The following is a 19,173-nucleotide window of genomic DNA, read 5'->3' as shown; positions in this document are numbered from 1 at the left end:
CGGGATACCGGTATTTGCGGGATCTCGGAAAACTTTAAATAAATTGGCAAATAAGCAATTCCGTGCGGTAAACTTCTGTATTAAAATATATCGCTAATTATCACAATATTTAACAAAAAAGTACCTTCGGCCTAACTTAGAACTCAAAAAAGCCTTACCTGTAAAACACAAAAAGTCTTCTAAAGTGTTTTGGATTCTACACACCAAAATTAATAAGAAAAAGTGTTTTCCCGAGAAATTTTGGTGCAGTCGATTTTTTGTAAAAAAGGAAAGGTACACTGCCTTTTCTTGAGGCCCTCAAAAGAAAATGTCTCAGATCGACCCGGAAACAAATTTTTCTTATAGAATGTGGCCTGTAGAATCCATAATTTCAAACAGTTCCAAGATTGGGCTACTAGTTCAAAAGTTACAGCCCTTTGAATATTTTTTCGAAATTGGTTTCTAGTCTATAACTTTTGATTGAGAAGTCTGATCGAAAAAGTACGAATTGTTTTGGAATCTACGCACCAAAATTAATAAGAAAAAGTGTTTTCCCGAGAAATTTTGGTGCAGTCGATTTTTGGTAAAAAAGGAAGGTTGTACACTGCCTTTTTTTGAGGCACTCAAAAAAATTTGTCTCAGATCGACCCCGAAAAAAAATTTTCTTATAGAATGTGGCCTGTAGAATCCATATTTTCAAACAGTTCCAAGATTGGGCTACTAGTTCAAAAGTTACAGCCCTTTGAATATTCTTTCGAAATTGGTTACTAGTAGGGAATGCAATCCCGCAGCAAAATCTCAATCCCGGTATTTGCGGGATTGTTAGATGTTAATCCCGCGGGATCCCGGAATTTGCGAGATCTCGCAAAACTTTAAATAAATTGACAAATAAGCAATTCTGTGCAGTTAACTTCTGTATTAAAATAAATCGCTAATTATCACAATATTTAACAAAAAAGTACCTTCGGCCTAACTTAGAACTCAAAAAAACCTCACCAGTAAAGCACAAAAAGTCTTCTAAAGTGCCTCAAAAATCATAGTACATTTTTAACGAAAAAAGTTTAACAATTATTTAAAAAATAATTCGCCGTTATCAGTTTCATTAACAAAGTAAACAGAGTCGTCCCCTTGGTCGACAAATTCCTCAGTCCCGCAAATCCCGCGGGATCCCGCTCCATTTATGTGCTAATGTGCAGGATTAATCCCACAAAAATGCTGCGGGATCCCGGTATTTCGGGATCCCGCAATTCCGGTATTGCATTCCCTAATTCCATCGCTTCCAGTTATACCAATACAGAAAACTGAAAGGAATGGGAACTGCGATGTATAGTAATGTAGGAGCTAGCACCGAAACGATTTTCAATAAAAGATTAACGTACGTTTAGAACTAAATTGTCCTGAATGAACCAAAGCTCATTTTCATTACGGTTAACTTCACAAAAATACCCGAAAGATTTTGAACCACTACATCTGGACTGTCTTTAAGTTGTGTTTTCCACGACGCTGTAACTCTTACGAGTTGCTAAAACAGTACTTGCACCAGTAATGAGGATTAGTCTATACTGAGTACTAGAATGGCAATTTACACGATACGAGCAGTACTCGCTTTTAGCAACCTTTACGAGTTACTAGTGCAGTGTAAAACAGCCTTAACGGTTTTATCAAAACATAAAAGTTCTACTTGTATAAACCTTTGATCATAACGAATCATTTCATAAACTACAAACAAAAATAAATTTTACTTTCTAGAGAAATAGCCCAGAATTTTTATTGTTTTGCACCGAGACGTCTTGCTTTCTTGTTACGCTACTACGGAGTTTCATCATAGTTAACCAGAAACCTTGCAAAAACATTCTCGTACACTTTGTAATATTTCTAGGTTGTAAGTGCCAGTGTCATTTGGAGGCTCTATGAATCATGAAGTCAAGCCTGGCGGGGGCAATTGGGACAGCCCAGGATGTAACTGAGAGAATCTTGCTTTTTTCCGATGGTGGTGGTTATTTTTGACGTTACTACATTTTCTTTTTGTCTGATTATCAAATTTTCTGCTTACAGTTCCTCTTTTAGGGGAATTTTTCGAAAGAAAATAAAATTCCCCTTATGTGATGGTTTTGTCCGTCTGTGCCTCGCCTAACTCGAGAATGAAGAGAGATAGTGATGTCAAACTTTCGCCAATCGATTTCTACGAGTTCAAGAATCGGTGCTATTGAATATGAGCCGGATTAAAAATCTGGTTTCCAAATGCAAGCTGAGTGGCACTGCAAATCGTATGCGATTAATGATTGACGTTACTGCTTTTTTGTGACTGATTATGTATTTTTATCCATACGATTGCTATTTTTTTTAAATATTAATCACGAACTGAGGGCGAAGATAATTGGGGAGAAATTTTACCTTTTCCTGGTGGTGGTGAGATGTAAAACTTTTTCGACGCCATTGATTTTTTTGTGACTAGCAATGAAATTTTCCTCTTATAATTTCTAATTTAAGATTCAATTGCCGGAAGGTAACGAACTGAGGGCGGGGGAAATTGGGCAGGTTGTAGATGAGAGAACCTTTTCATGGTGGTGGTGAGATGTTATGTTTTTGTTGTATTTGATTATTATGAAATTTCCTCCTTACAAATTCTAATTTTTTTTATTTTATTTGCAGATTTAATATATATTTGGTGGAATGGTTACGAACTGTGAGAGGGCGCAATTGGAACAGGAGGTACGTGGTGAATCCTGCTTTTTCCCAGTAGTGGCAAGATGTAATAGTACATTCCATGATAGAAAGTGTAATGCTTTGTATCATAGTACATTCTTCAACGAGCGTAGAATGGTGGTTATTCACGTGGATGAAGTTTCCCACATGAGCGAGAGTGATGGAATCATCTAAGTGAATAATAGTCATTCTACGCATCCTACGAAGTCGCTAATGCATTTTTGTGACAGATCATGTACTTTTTTCCTTGTGATTTCTATAACTTTTTTATTTTAATTGCAGATTGATCTACTGCGGTAGTCACGAACACAGGACGGGGGCAAATTTGGACGGGATGTATCTGAGAGAATCTTGCTTTTTTTCCAGTGGTGTTGAGATGTAAAACTTTCTTTTGACGCGATTGCTTTTTTGTCGCTGATAATGAAATTTTCCCCTGACAATTTCTAATTTTTTGTTTTTATTTAAGATTCATCTGCTGGAATGGAGACGAACTGAGGGCGGGGGCAATTGGGGCAGGTTGTACCTGAGAGACCTTACCTTTTCACGGTTATTATATTTATTTTTGACACTAGTGAAACCTAGTTGCCACTGATTATGAACTTCCCTTTTACAAATTCTAATTTTTTATTTTAGTTGCAGATTCATTGGACATGCACTGAGGGAGGACGCAAATTGCCTTTTCCTGGTATTGGGGAAATGTAAAATTTATTTTTAACGTTCCTAATTTTTTTGTAACTGATTATGTACTTTTACTTTACGGTTCTAATTGCAGATTTAACGTAATAAATAAATAAATGCGGCAACTGTTTATATTTGCGCCCGTTTGACAAAATTAACGAGATTTTCCGAACTCTTTCCGTTCTTTCCAATTTTTGTGATTTTAGTGCATCGTTACTTTTGTCGACCGATCCTTCTTTTTACCTTCACGTCACTAGTTTGCACAAACCTATGCTAATATTGCTTCGAATGAAAGGGGTTGTGAGGGGAGTTTATTTCATTCATATAAGATCTATGCCTTGCGTATGTTTATGTAACACTTACGAATTAAACGTTCCTCTAAAAAGTGAAACATTAAAGACCGATCGTATCCGAAAAATATGTGTAATTGGAACCGATGAAAGTAAATTGGAAAAAGTTAATTTACTCGATCTTAGTACTAAAGCTCCATTCAACAACAAAGAATTATTGTAGTGAAAGTTGTAAACTACGTGCATTACTACATAGTTGACGCGTTGATTACTTATACAGGTATTTTAATAGAGTTTAGTAAAGGACGCGCAAAATACGATGCAATTAAGTATGTATGGAATAAGTATGTGTATAATAAAGTAGTGGGTTTGGTTGATGAGAATGGCAGTGTGTGATCTCTATCCTTACCACGAGTCTAAAGAAAGTCATTAAAAAAGCATTTGACTAATGAAACAAGTGATTGATATTGTATCATGCGGCTTTAGTTCCTTGACCCTCCGGGATGGCGCTGTCGGTAACAAGTTTTGTCTGTTTGTGGAATTCCGACATGGCAACCATTAATAAAACAGTAGGATCCTCTATTAAACGGCTTCTTGCCTATGCGATCGTGCACACTATATTATAGTGCGCTTCCAGTACAAATAAATCAATTGTATTGTTGCTAAGATCAACGTAGTGCGTGGATATCGTTGAAAATTATTCGCATTATACTCCTGCTGGGGTACTTTAAATAAAAATACATTTTCGGAAAATGACGAGCAAATAATTAGCGAAGGCGACACGGGTCCCGAGCGAGTTACCGTAAGAGATGAGGGGGTAGCGGTCAGATCAGTAATGGTGTTTTTGTTTAGGGCCCATAAAGCTGCTCCCAACAATAGTCTCGTTCTGAACACATCAGCGACCTGATAATGGACGCCACTTCATCAGAGCTTGACCGAGGCTCGTTCACACTCCCTGTGTCTGACGCAAGCTTATTAATCCGACCTCGCCGTATTCAACCCTTTTCAGTACGAAATACGAAAGCGCTACCTCAATTTCGCAAATGGTACGATGTAAACAATAGAAAAAATGCCTTATCCACCATCGGGTGAAAAAACTATTGAAAAAATTAGATTTTGTGAACGATGCACACAGTCATGCCACAAATGAGCAAGCAGTAATTTACACGGAGGGACGAGCCGTAATGAGATTTACTGCGGTCCACGCCAATAAGAAATAGTCCGAGTCCTTTGCGGCTCACCGTCTGCTACAGGGTTGTATTGCAACAAGAAATAAAACTAATAGGTCAAATGTCTAAACTAAGATTCGGTGGCGAGCGCTAGAAAACGGTAGTCCTCCGAGTCTCCTTCGGGAAAATGCTACCAGCCGTTGTGGTGTAGATTCCCACATGAAAAATGAGCTTATAGTTATAGCATTTTATTGACGAAAACGGATTTTATCCTACAGTTCTGTGACACTCTTCAATACGTTCCTGTATTTGTACATCTGGAAAAGCGTGCGAAATACCAACTGGGGTTACGTGAAACGATGGTGGACATTCACCCACGATATTCCTCTATGCTGATCCTAGATTTTAGTCCTTTTTAATTGATCATTTTTATTTCTTACCATACAGTGATCATTTGCCGACACCGAGAAAACATGATAAATTATTTAAATAAGGATTGTATGACTGTTCAATGCTTCATCCGACACACAAACATTTATAATCACCCAAACAGTATTTAATCCATCATCTTTAATTGAAAGTAATCAATTAATTTGTTACATCGATTAGGCCACACACCTTCGATTCCATTGCGCTCATCAATACTGTTAGTCCGTTTAGATAATCATATAATTATTAGTACCATTGAATAAATTATTCAATGTTAGTACTTAGTAGTAATCTAATTGATAAGGACATATTGTACCTGGGCGGGCAATAAATTATAGTTTTACATCAAAATTATATCATAACTGCCCTAGTTTTCCTTGTGATTCTAGAAGAATTTGGCAATGCGGATCTGCATTTTAAAAACGATACCGCATCTTGCACTTTGTTAGCTAACATTTATACATATAAGGTGTATGTAATCAGTTCAAATTAATAGAACTTTAAGAAATGTAACTTTAGGGCCTTCTTACAGGCAGTACCAAATGGAAAGTCAAAGATCCTATAAAATGATTTCTCAAAATTATTAAACGGGAAACGTCAACCAAGTTTCGTTAAAACATAAACACGAACGTTTAATAAAGGAAATGTGTATGTAAAGTCATCAATCGTTTAGTTTGTTTATACACGAGGAAGAGGGCTAATGTCGCTAATGTTTGCCGTTGACACGTGCCGAAGATCTCGCCCATTAAATAACACATTCTTGCCACTCTAGATGCGTGAAATATTCGTGCTTGTTTTATAGCTGTCAACTATAAAAAGTTTGGATAACATCGATTTTTTCGCAACATATAGACATTCCATTGATGTACAGAAAAATACTTTTAAAAGTTTTGTTACGGAAGTTATACCTACCACCCTTTGAAATGATAAAAGTTTGTTGAAAGAGTGAATGCAAATCGATCACGTATAGGTAGATACTTTTGCCCAAATTTCTTTCCAAACTTGTCAACATTTTAACAGAAACATCTCATATTCCTCAAATATTTAAGCGACTAAATGTAGGTTATGCCATTTCAGTCTTTATTGCAAATTTTTCTCATGCATATGTGATATAATTAAATGTTTCAATTAAAAATTTTTTGCTCCTCCCATTCGCAAATTATATCAAGAATACAGCACAAAAAAAGAGTGTAACGATAAGCGGTCTAATTTATTTTGGAGTTGTGAAGCCAAAAAATTCCTAATTACCTAATGCTTAATCAGGTATACATTCAGGGGCGAACTGGGTACTTACGGGCCAGGTGGAATTGCATAGAATACGGGCCATTAAAGTATTTGGCGGGGTGAGGGGGAGGAGGGCGAGCTCTGCGGTGCACCACACCAACATTTTTTGATTCATTTTAAAGTATTCCTTTCTCGAAAATCCATTAGAATATAGTTTTTTTTAAATTGCAGCTGATAATTAACGGTAACAAAATATACATAATCCAAACGAGGCACATCGCCTATAATTGTGTTTCAGCACTTTCAAAATACGACAAAAAATGATAAATTCATTGTAAAACACTTAAATAAAAACAGAATTTTTTAATTAACAACCTAACATCAACCCCAATGAGAGAAACGTGTTAATAATTTATTTATTATCCTGTATATTTTCTGTATGTCAATTTTCAAAATTGAGAAATGTGGCATGAATTCTTGTATATATAGGAATTTATTATATAAATTACACCTTCCCAACATTCTGGGTTCCTGTGAAACAAAGAATACAATACAAATTTGAACATGAAAAATTGCAAACAAATTAATTATATAAATGATTTCTTAAAATGTAAATGTAAATGTAAATGTAAATGTAAATTTTTTATAGTAGTTATTCCTATTAATTTTAATAATTTAGATGGTAATCCAAAAGTGTGGGAAAATTCTTTAAAAAAAAGTGATAGTTCCGCGAGCACCAACAAGTAGTCCATGATATCGACTTTTTTAAATTTTATTTGTTTAACTGTATTATTTTTATTTTTTTAATTGTATCAATATTTCGGACCAGTCCATAGTAGATAAGGCCTATTTAATCACATACTGACAAGAATGGATCTGTTCTGTTTACTTTCAAAAGGCAATTTATTCTTTTTAAAAATTTTGCGTGAATTAAAAAAAAATTAATAGAAACTGCGGTACCCCATCTAAAATGTGGATGAAATTTTAGAATGTTTTTACTGCAGTGTAGGTATTTGTGGTTCTCAAATTTTATTTTTATTTGCGAAAGATGCCTCTTCCAACGATAATTTGTACTACGACAAAGAAATATCGCAGAATGCCCTGAGGCCTCGAGAAAGGTAAAGTCCGGATTTGACTAATGAAGGAAGTTAGTGGAGATCATTTGAACCAATGCATTCGTTAGGTTAAACCTTTTTGGGCATTTATTCATGTTTAAACAATATTACTTATAAGTAATACTTTTATGTTAAATTCGACTTCCTATCAATAGACGGTCGGAGAGGGGCGCAAGATCTGTGTTTTCCATATGCGCCATTTATTCACGGTACGCCCCTGCATTTGACTTCTCGTCACATTTAAGAATTTGTGGGGCTGTAACTCTAAGCGCACGGTTAAAGCTGTTTCTGAGACTCAAAGATGGTCCCACGAAGAATATGGTAGACTTAAAGAAAGAGCGAGATTTTTAAAGACACTCCTATAAAAAAGTGATAAAAAATTAAGAAGGTTCTTGAACATAATTCTAAGTAGATTCCTTGACAGGAAAGGAAGGAAAAATTTACAGGAAGGCTTTGTAAAAGAGGACAAGATCCTTAAGGCTTTAAGATTTGTGAAAGCGAAACAAACGCTATAGGAAAACCTGAAGGAAAAGAGTGGATTGCGGCTCAGGTATCTGTCTGGTTTTCATCGCTATAAAATAATATGGTTGATGATGAGTGACTGATCATTTGTTGTACTTGCTCTTGCTTGTCTGGTATATTCTCATAGCCTTTTCATGCAAAGTGTGAGGTGAACTACTCGGACGAATAGATATGCATTGTCCTGGAATATTCACAAATTGGCACTCATACCTAGTCTTTACACCGTGCATAAGTTGAACTTGATCTCTAACAATAAACAATAATAATCTTTCCATTTTACCAATGTGGTTTATAACTGCACCACTACGAAGAATGTTATAAATCGAATAAAAATGTCTGTTCCTAACCGAATGATTCGAAGTGGTCATCCATCTTCAAATTATAACATCAGGTTTGAGCCAATTCACACGACATGTACAAAATAAATGCTATCTATATAAATTATAAAATGTGACGTGAAAATTTAAATGTGCGACATGCACGAGTGATTTTAGAAACGTACTTAGAAATTGATTGATATATGATAAATTTTCTTGAGAATAATTGATCCTAAATGTTCTAATGCGCTTGCTGCAAGGAAATGAATCGATTTATGGAAAGAGTCGATGATTAATTAATCCCCGAATCAGAAGAAATGAACCGGCATTATCAATAGATTTCATTCCTTTTTCGTTTTGTTTTTTTTCTTCCGTAATACAAAGACGAATGACATAACTGCGAGCATAACTGCAATTTCGCAGTAGTATCTTCTTCCTTAGTTATCGATCATGTTATTTGACATATGGTCTCTAAATCTATACGTATGAGGGCTTCTTTTTAATTAAAATCTTGCCACGTAAATGACAATCGAATTCAACTCAATGACCGCACACACTATCTTGTTGACCATCTTGTCTTTATAGAATTTATCTTCGAGGAGTGAAGGTGCGGATGGACTAATTAACTTAAATTAGTCTCCTGTACTTCATGTTTTTTTAATTCAAGAATGTACAGATCTTATCCGCAACATTTCTACCTTTGAAAACTCCTCAGGTGGCTCAAGTAACAAAATTTTGAGTTTGGTACACTCTTCCACTGAACCCTGTGCAATCGAAAGTGAGTTTTTATGTGTTGTTTAAGGCAATTAAGTGCGTCTTACCTACCTATATAGCAATGTACAATTAAGGGGGTTGCAATTTTTGTTGTACATCAACTTTTTTTTGTTCTTAATTGATCTACCAGAAACCCTACAATGGCCACGGAAAAATAAAATCAGTTGTCTTCTTAATATTTTGTAAGAACCTTACGCTCTTACCTATTTCAATTGCAAGGATTGCAAATTTATGTTGTACATTGTACATTTCTATTTTTTGACATATTACGTTTAGATGACTTATAAGAAACCCTAAAATTTTCACCTAAAAATAAAATCCCTTTCCGTTTTAAAACTTAGTAGTTTTTAAAATTCGCTCTTATTACCTACATTGCAATATTAAATTGTGGGGTTGTAATAATTGTCAATAATTTTTGTTTCTGTGATTACGTTTAAAGGACCTACAAGTGACCGTACAACTATAAAATCCCTTCCAGATGTATTGGTATATTAAAAATGTCTGCTTCCGTGATTGAATATGTTTAAATGACCTGCAAGAAACTTTACAATTGCCAGCTAAAAATAAAATCGCTTCCAGTTTTAAAATGTCATATAAAATTCGTTCTTACTCGAGCTCTTACCCGCATACCTACCAATACTGATTTGCAAGAGTTGTAATTTTTTTTGTACATCCAAAGCTTTTGTTTCTGTGACAGATTATGTTTACAGGATCGACAAGTAACCCTACAACTGCGACTCAACAATAAAATCCCTTCTAGATTTAAAATTTCGTAATTTATAAGAAAATTTGCTCTCACCTAGATAGCATTCCATTGCGAGTGTTATGATTTTTTGTATATCAAAATTGTCTGCTCCTTTGATTGGTTAAGGGTTAAGGTTTATTGTACATCAAAAACTTTGAGGATACGGTTCTGAGTGCAAGCGTTATAACGTGTGAATTACGGCGCGCGAGATGAACGCAAATTTTAGTGGAAAGGCAGTCAAAAAAATTACAAAAACGGTGCAAGAACATGGATAAAGTGGACATACTAAAGCAGAGCCAAAAACAAAAATTAAAGTGAAGAAAAACGGTAAGTGTACCAACTCAATTACGTATCGGAAGAAACGTAAAGGTCGAACCAGGTGTAAGATAGGATAAACACGCAAACAAATCTGTAGATAAAAGGCGATTGCAACAGGTCAAGACACCAAACTACATACAAGGGATCCTGGAAAAAACTGGGGTATCAACATGGAAAAAGATATAATCGAAGATAATAGATTGAGGGGCTACAAGGCAGGAAGCAACAAACCAATTGATACTTTGACAGATGCCTGGCGTCGCCGCCTCTCCCATACAATGCACCACAAAACGAACGGTAACTGAGCAAGGATGGGCAGTTTGTTAAAGAGGAATAGATGGAAAATTTAGAAAACTAAAGAGAGGTGCAAGCAGTATGAAAAAGAACGCGAAGAATCGAAGAATAATGGAATAACATAAAAAGAAGCATTGAAAATACTGCACACAAGGTGATAGGAAGAAACGTAGGCGAGAAAAAGAATTTGTGGTTTGACACTGAATACGAAACAATGATCAAGACTAAGAAGGACGCGAGGCTTGCATGATTAAGAACAGAAAAGACATATTAAAAAACAAACCAGGAATGGAAACACGGCCAAGATACAGGATGAGGAATGGTTAAAAGACTTCAAAAGTCTCCTACAAACAGAGAGCGTTGACACAAAAGAGATGGAGGGCAAAGGGAACAAACATATCGAAAGGTAAAGATATGAGACAAGGAGAGACGGCCTAAATCGAGATGCTATAATAACATGAATAAAATGGAAATTCCGCACAAAATACTACGATTGACTGAAATGACAATGAGAGGATGACTGTGTAGCCCATGATATACTCATCGAGAAATGTCAAATGTATGGCTTCGATAGTACTGGTGTGGCCATTGTACAGTCATACTTATATAATCGTAAGCAAGTGGTAGTCATTAATGATGTACGTTCTGAGTTCTGACTCACTTAAAGTTACACGGGGAGTCCCACAAGGTTCCGTATTAGGGCCGACGTTATTTCTACTCTACATAAACGATTTGATTTGTAAACTGACTGTCTCTAACACAATCTTATATGCGGACGACACAACTCTGATATCCAAGGAAATTCATCATGAACGTTTGGTCCAAGTAATGGTTTCAACTTTAAAAGACATGGAAGATTGGCTCAATCTAAATAAAATAAAGCTAAATAATGCAAAAACCAAGACCCTCCATTTTCACGTTCGTAACAAAACATGTTTGTCGGATAAATCAGCAACAAATGCTCCGGTGAAATTCCTCGGAGTGTACATAGATGAAAATTTAAACTGGGATAAACAAATGCAATATGTGTCACATAAAATATCGAAGAACATTTATTTAATAAGAAACTTAAAACAATACGTCTCTAACAAAGTGGTCTGGACCTGCTACCATAGTCTGACTGCAACGCACATGTCATATGCGATTACAGCTTGGGGTTTTTCTAGTAATGCCAAATTACTCTTCAAACTTCAACGAAGGATTATTAGAATTATCACTGGCCTCGGGTATACAGAAAACGTACGGCAGAAGTTTATTGAACATAACTTATTGACACTTCCGTGTATTTACATCTACCATGCACTAATACAAGTTAAAACCGACATCGATGCCTATATAACGCAAGAAGAGACACATAACCACAATACCCGTAATAAATATTTATTAAATTTAAAACGTCTACGTCTAAACAAGAGTCGAAACACCATGAACTACTACGGACCTAAAATGTATAATCACCTCCCTCTGTGTCTCAGAATTGCACCTTTGAAGGAATTCAAGAAAAAACTCAAACCAGTATTGATTAGCAAAGCGTTTTACTCAATTCATGTCTTGCAATCATTTTAATATGTAATTGTAAGTGTGTTTTTAAATGTTTTTGTTTTGACAAGTGTAAAATACAAACACAAAATACATATTAATTAATTAAAATTAATCCAAAGCAGCAGTACTTATGGAAGGGGGAGCAATGGAAGAGTTGAGACAAGGGACGGCCGGTCAACAACGCTGTTTGATCTAACACTAGACATAATTAAAGACTGCAGACTCAAGAGAACGGTCAGCACAAAAACGCAACAAATAGTGGCAGCATACACGGACGATCTATAGCGATAATAGCAAGGAGTAGGAAAAGCTTAGAGGAGGTGATACAAGTAATTGAAAAGGGCGCAAGCAAATCGTTACTAAAAATTAAGAGAAAACGAAGCACATAAAGATAAGCTGGCACCCCTCACGGAATAACGAAAAGAAAGTAGATACCACCGGTTTGAGGTTGTGGAAAACTTCAAGTACTTAGAGGTCATAATTAAAAACAGAAATGAAAGAACCCAACAAATAGACCAACGAATACGGGCAGGGTATAGAGCTTATCACAAATACAAAACCATAATGAAAGACAAACACATAAGCCAGGTCCACCAAAATGAGGGTATACAAAGTACCAAGAATGTTTCAAAGGAAACTAATATGAAGAATTTTTGGAAGGAATTGAGGAAGGATTATTTCGAAGATTAATGTAACTCATTACACTAAAGGAGTTTTCCGAACTCAGGTAAGCGGCTGCAATCCCAAATTGGATCTATAGCCAATTATATATATCAAAATCTTTTGTGTCTATGACAGATGACCTGCACTCGACAATAGCCCCCTAAAAATAAAATCCCTACCCGTTTTGAAATTGCGTAATTTTAAAGAAAATCATCCCTTATTCCCTATATATCAATATTGAATTACGTGGTTTTAGTTTTTAGGTACATCAACATGTTTATTTCTTATGTAATTATGTTAAATGGAGAAGCACTACAATTGCCACCAAGATTAAATGCCTTTTCGTAATTTTTAGCAAAATCCGTTCTTTTGTTGAAGTACTTGAGGGACATTAATTTTTACAGTGGCTATGCTTGACTGGTTTCGTGTTGATTATGCTTCGAATAAATTAAAAGAAGGTGTTCGTACTGGAATTATCTGATTGAAGATGTTGTTTCAGAAAAACTCTGATTTGCCACTTTTGCTCGGGAGAATGCCATCTATTAAAGTTAAAAGCAATAGACGTCTTCAGGATAGTTTCCAGTTCAATTAAGATGTAATAAGTCTGAGATGTAACGACATTGAATCCTTTTAAGAGAATTATAGGAGCACTAAAGTAATCACAGCGATACTTAATGAAAAAGAGAGTATCACGTATAAAAATTACCGATTTCACACCGGCGTCACCTTAGAGTAGCACTAGCAGGAAGTATGTAGTACAACCACTAATAGATAATTAATTTAAGATTATGGCTTTACGGCACTTACCCAACGATTACCCTGTTCAAAATTTACCGTTACCGACAATTTGATGACCTCCAACGACCTTGCTCTGTCATAACGGCTATAGAACTAATCGACATCTTGTCACGTACGGATTATACTCAACACTTAACATTTATTATAGGGTGTAATTAACTCCAAAGTTATGATTAAGTGCATATTGAGGTATAAGTATCTTTTTCTATCTATACCAGAAGAAATAATTTCAATGGTCCTTTGATGAATTGCCCCACGCAAGGCACGACAAATTTTAAAATCTACCGATTAAAATTACGATAATCCTCGTAGATGATTATAAATTTCGTGCATTGGTGCTTCGAGTCGTACGTCTACCTGTGTAATTTAAATTTGAGAAGCACACTGAATGGCTTACGTTACAGGTTACAACAGCTTTACGTATTATTAATATTGTTAAGTTTGATACAAATACAGTTACCGCTTGTTTCAAAACTGCAAAAGTACAATCATTTCTACCCTTTTTAATCGACAGAGTTGCATGAGTTCATTGAAAACGACATAGTATGCTGTACACACAGTGGATGTGACAGGTAGGGAGGGAGGCGGCGAAACATGATTTTTTAAAGTTCCTTAAGCGAGGCTCCAGGTATCCCGGCAAACAAATGACAAATTTTTTGAGAGATATTTAGACGGCAGCTCATGAGCTTCAACAATTTTTCATTTTTCATTGATGACAATCTTGGAACGCCTTTCCTAGAGGTGGGGAATTTTTATTTTTCCAATACTTGCTTAGTAAATCTAGCGTATGTAACTTGATTACACCTTTGAATAATCCCACATTTATTATACAGTGTGTAAAGCGATGGGGTATACAAGAGGGAATGTTTTTTTTTAAAATATTGATTTATGAAAAAAATTTATTCTTCATGATATTTTTTGCTTGCTTTGAAAGTACCAATAACGTTTCGATAATCTAAAATTTATTTATAGAAATCTGGAAAAATAATAAAATTAATTTTTTTATTGAAAGTTATCATTAATAATAATAATAATATTCTACATTCTACATTATAATCAAGATAGCGTATTGCTATCAAACCACAAACAATCGAAACGTTATTGGTACTTTCAAAGCAAGCAAAAAATATTATGAAGAATAAATTTTTTTCATAAATCAATATTTTAAAAAAATTCCCTCTTGTATACCCCATCGCTTTACACACTGTATATATTTTAGCTAGAATTTCTTCGTATTTAGGTTGGCATGTCTAGAAGGCATATCATAGGTCAAATTTTTCATATGCACAACGGTTTATCGGGAGGGCATCTAGGAGTGTCGAAAATCCTGGATAAGGTATACAGGAACAATTCTACTGGGTGAACTACAAACAAGATGTGAAGCATTGGTGCAGGAAAATGTGAAGTTTGTGCCACAGGCAACGGTCCAGTAGGAAACAAGAAGACGCCAATGTGATGCGACAACTGTGGCAGACGTAATGGTAAAAGAACTTTTTAGCAGACTTGCAATTAATTCAACTTCTTTTGGCTTTTGATTTTAAAGGTTTCTTGGTTTTTGTGGAGACCTTCTGACTTTTTTATTAGAGTTTTAGTTATAATGCTAGATAACCCCCAGGCACAACTCGAGCACACAAACATTTAATTTTGTATCAAAAGCCGAGCTTTTTCGAAAAAGCTAAACGTTTTTTTCATGTTTGATGGTATAAGAGAAATGGTTTATGCCTACAAACGAAAGTATTTAAGGGAGAAGGAAAAGTTAATAGTTCAATAATAAAAGTACCTTCACTGTAACGAATAATCGACATTAAATTATTTACGACTACATGTATCCATAAACTTACAAGCTGTAGAGTCTTGCTTGAGGCGTATACATTAAAAGAGAGATAAATAACAATTATTTAAAAAATTAAGATAATTAATATTTTATAGTTTCATAAATGGTAGAGAGTAATTAAATTTTGTTTAGAAGATGTACGAGTCAATTTTCAATGTACTTATATAAACAGTAACAATTTTGCGTATTGCAAATTTGGTATTTGATATCACTAACGCTTCAAAGAAATTTATTTTTAAATAGAAGATATAAAAAGACCACCATGAAGTATTTCTATTTAAGTGCACCACTATGTCAAATTGAGATATTGGTCATTATGGTGTGCGCCAAACTTGAAATTGAAACATAATTAACTTGAAGAGCTTAAAATATTTTCAAACCACACATTTTATTGTTGTGGCTGTCAGAATTGAAGACGTTACGAACGTAAAATTAGATACTGTTTTGAGAAGAAATTAAATTAGTTTTCGTAAATGTAAGGTTGACTTGTAAATTTTGCATAAACGATGCACGAAGATTTGACGGTCACTCCACGATACAATCATTTCATCAATAAATTGTGGCTTTTTTTTAATTTTCCGCACGTATGACTTAAGTAACAATCATTACCTCGCGTGGGTTCTACGTCTTTGGTATAAATCTCAGCAATTCAATCCATATATCACTTTAATAACTACCTGCTACGACTTTCGTGAATTACTAATTATACGGAAATTGATCATTTTGCATCTTTAGTACATTCGCTTAACAAAAAACCCTGAAAGGATTAAAAAAGGATTACGTTTTATTAAAAAATCCTTCGGAAATATTTGCAACGCAATCCTGCTCAATTAGACACGTATTGAAAATCAATTTGTTGTAAATGATCTAACAAATTTGAATAAGAGCTGTAAACATAGACAATGCATTGAATATGTACCTGTCTGTATATACACAGTAAGCGTACAGTAATCAATCATTCATTCAAAAACTAATTCGCTTACTCAACCCTGACACTTAACCGGCTATTTTACATGCCAATTACACAAGAATACACAGGTTCCAAATCTATTTAATATTTAATTACAGTTTCGGTTTAATCCCGCAAGACAAGCAAAGGGACTTGGGCGGCGATTTTGAAGAGTCCCCTTACAAGGGTGACATGACATTGCTACATAGCTTGGGGTCGCGTGCTGTCAATGCAAGTGGAAAATGACAAATATTTGTCTTTCTCTTTTAAAACGATTGATTACAAAAACATCAGTTTTAAAAGATAAATGCTGCGTTACTATTTATTTACACATTATGATTGATATGTGTATAATTAGAGACGAAACATAAATAAAGATCAATAACGGAATACGTCAACTTATTGGCATATTTATCCGAGTGCTATCCACAAATCAACAAATCTCGTAAATACATTTTCCCACACGACCGTCGTATCTAATTATGTATGCAACAATTTGGGAAAATATTAGCTATAAATTTTCTTAACGCATTAGGGATGTAATATGCTAATTAGTTACATTATTATACGATTTTTTCACAGTTTTCTCTATTTGCCGAAGTTAATGGCTAAAGCGACTTGCCGCAGTAGTTGAATTGGTCCGAAATAGCAGAACGGCACCCCGTGGCATCCACTAAATTGAAAGTGATTTGTATAAGCATTCTATTCGTGCGTGCGAAACAATCGATTGGTTGGTCCCCAAATAAATGAGGTCAAAAGTACCTACATGCCTATTTTTTCGTCTATGTCTTCTAATTCTTTTAGCATTTTTTTCTGTAATTAATATGTTAACACAATTTGTACAGATACCGTAAGAAATTAAGGCCTTAGTTTCCTCCAGTCACGCCAATTATAGCATCTCCTATATAAGTTCTGGGCCGATTTAAATGTAAATTCATTCGTAAATCTATACTGGACTGCAACTGTTAATCAAATTACCTAGGTATTTTGTACTTTATTGATAGGTCCTGTTTTTTTACACAGCTTATATTGAAGGAAATCACGTAAAAACACATGAATATAGATAGCTTTCAATGCGATTTTCCGACTAATGGACAGTAGTGGTACAATTTACAGTTAATAAAAAAAAAACTGCTACCTACCGATCTAGAGACCTAGGTGCAAAAGGGAGACGATCATTGTCCACAAAAGTGGAAGTGTTGTCACTTTTCCGTACGTTGCTTCTCGTTACTGGTTAGAAAAACTATCGACTTTCCCCCGTCATGGGTTTAATACGTTTTGTCAAACTGACCCAAAAAAATTCTTAGGATCCCAGCTACATCGAGTAGAAAATTCGAAGATGGTTAAAAACTTGATAACCCAATAGGGAAACACAAATTCGACTTACACTAGCACAACATTTTAAGGGAACTCAAAAATCATGAGACCACAAAGTTTGTATGCTATACGGAAATTAGCACACAATTAAGTTCCAAACAGTTTCCAATTTTGCAATATAGGATTAGTGCCCTCAGTAAGCGGACTAGGGCAATTGGAAAAAACACAATAAATTATTAGTCTTCCAAAACACTTTTTTACGTAGGAATTTATGATTCTAAGTACCTATCTAGTTTTAGGAAACCCTCTAGAGTTTAATTAACTGTAATTAAGGTAAAGTTTTCTACCTTCTTCCAAATTTCACATACACATCATTTCCAGCGAACATAATCGTCTTCACAGAAAGGTCAACGATATTATTGTTCTAATTGATCTTAAATTTAGCAGAAAGTGGTTAAACCGGATACTTAATGAAACAGTGGATTTACTGGTGCTAACGTAATTTATATAATCAATAAAAATCATTCTTTGGTAATAAATTTAATTGCCCTATATATACAGTAGTTAATTGTCCACAAGGTACGATAGTCCACAGAATTGGGTAGCAAAGAAAAAGTAATCTCTCTTATATGTCCAATGAGGGAAGGTGAGTTTGATTATACATATTGTAGCGAAAATTCCAGAAATTTCCATAGACATCGAGGCGCCATGAAAGATTAGTCATTGGCGATAAAGTAGTGTGATGTATTCTTTCCGAGAAATATGACGTATTTTATCCTAGAATGTTCGTGACCACCTGGGAACATTCGACTTTGCTCTATAAGCAAATCGAATTGCACTTTTTTTACTGTTATAAATTAATCAATTTGAATACTGTCATAAATTTATTGTCAATTAATTGTAGGTAATAAATACAGCACGTAATTAAATTTACAAAATGAGATAGTTGTTCCCAGAATCATTTCGCCATAAAATATCTTCACCAGTTGTCTTTTCTGATCTGCTTTAGATACTCAGTTTGGATCTACCTCTGGATTAAGGGTGTCTTGTCTAGATCGTCTGCTTTCTCGTTACTCCTGATTTCCCCCTATTCTTGTCAGTATTTCTTTTGCTCTGACTTTCAGTTTCGTCTAGTACGGGTTTGATTCCAGTTGTGCTGATTTCCCTTTGGTACTTTAACTGCAGAACGTAGGCTTCGTTGTAAAGCTTGGAAATTGAGCTCGTTCTGAGTGTGAGCTTTATAGCTTAGTTGGTCAGTTCTTCAATTAACACAAGAGTTGTTAGGTGCTCATCTCGAACTGTATGTTTCACTTCCATATTTTATTCTGGCCATTAGGGTTGCAACAGATATACTTCTTATACTTTCAATATCCGCGCCCCATGGAGGATGTGTTATTACCTGAAGCGTTTAAGTAGATTGATAAAAGACACTAGACCTTCTCCATTATACTTCTGAAGCGTTTAGTTAGACTTTTTGCAGATCTCTTGAACGTGGGCCTTCCCGTTAAGC

At 35.0% G+C, this 19,173-nt stretch overlaps 1 protein-coding gene and 1 long non-coding RNA gene across 3 annotated transcripts in view; one reads left to right on the top strand and one right to left on the bottom strand.

Annotated features, from left to right (window-relative positions):
- LOC116165960 (zinc finger protein basonuclin-2-like) overlaps nucleotides 1-19,173 on the bottom strand; it is a 348,284-nt gene that overhangs the window by 297,307 nt on the left and 31,804 nt on the right. The window lies entirely within an intron of this gene.
- On the top strand, nucleotides 1,113-3,452 carry LOC116165968. The gene is made up of 3 exons (XR_004144226.1): nucleotides 1,113-2,691; nucleotides 2,968-3,231; nucleotides 3,319-3,452. It is a non-coding gene; the product is annotated as an uncharacterized LOC116165968 (long non-coding RNA).

This window comes from Photinus pyralis, unplaced genomic scaffold, assembly GCF_008802855.1.
Source record: "Photinus pyralis isolate 1611_PpyrPB1 unplaced genomic scaffold, Ppyr1.3 Ppyr1.4_LG3a, whole genome shotgun sequence".
Taxonomy (NCBI): Eukaryota; Metazoa; Arthropoda; class Insecta; order Coleoptera; family Lampyridae; genus Photinus; species Photinus pyralis.
Note: the sequence above shows the minus strand (reverse complement) of the source record. Positions and strands in the feature narration are given on the sequence as shown.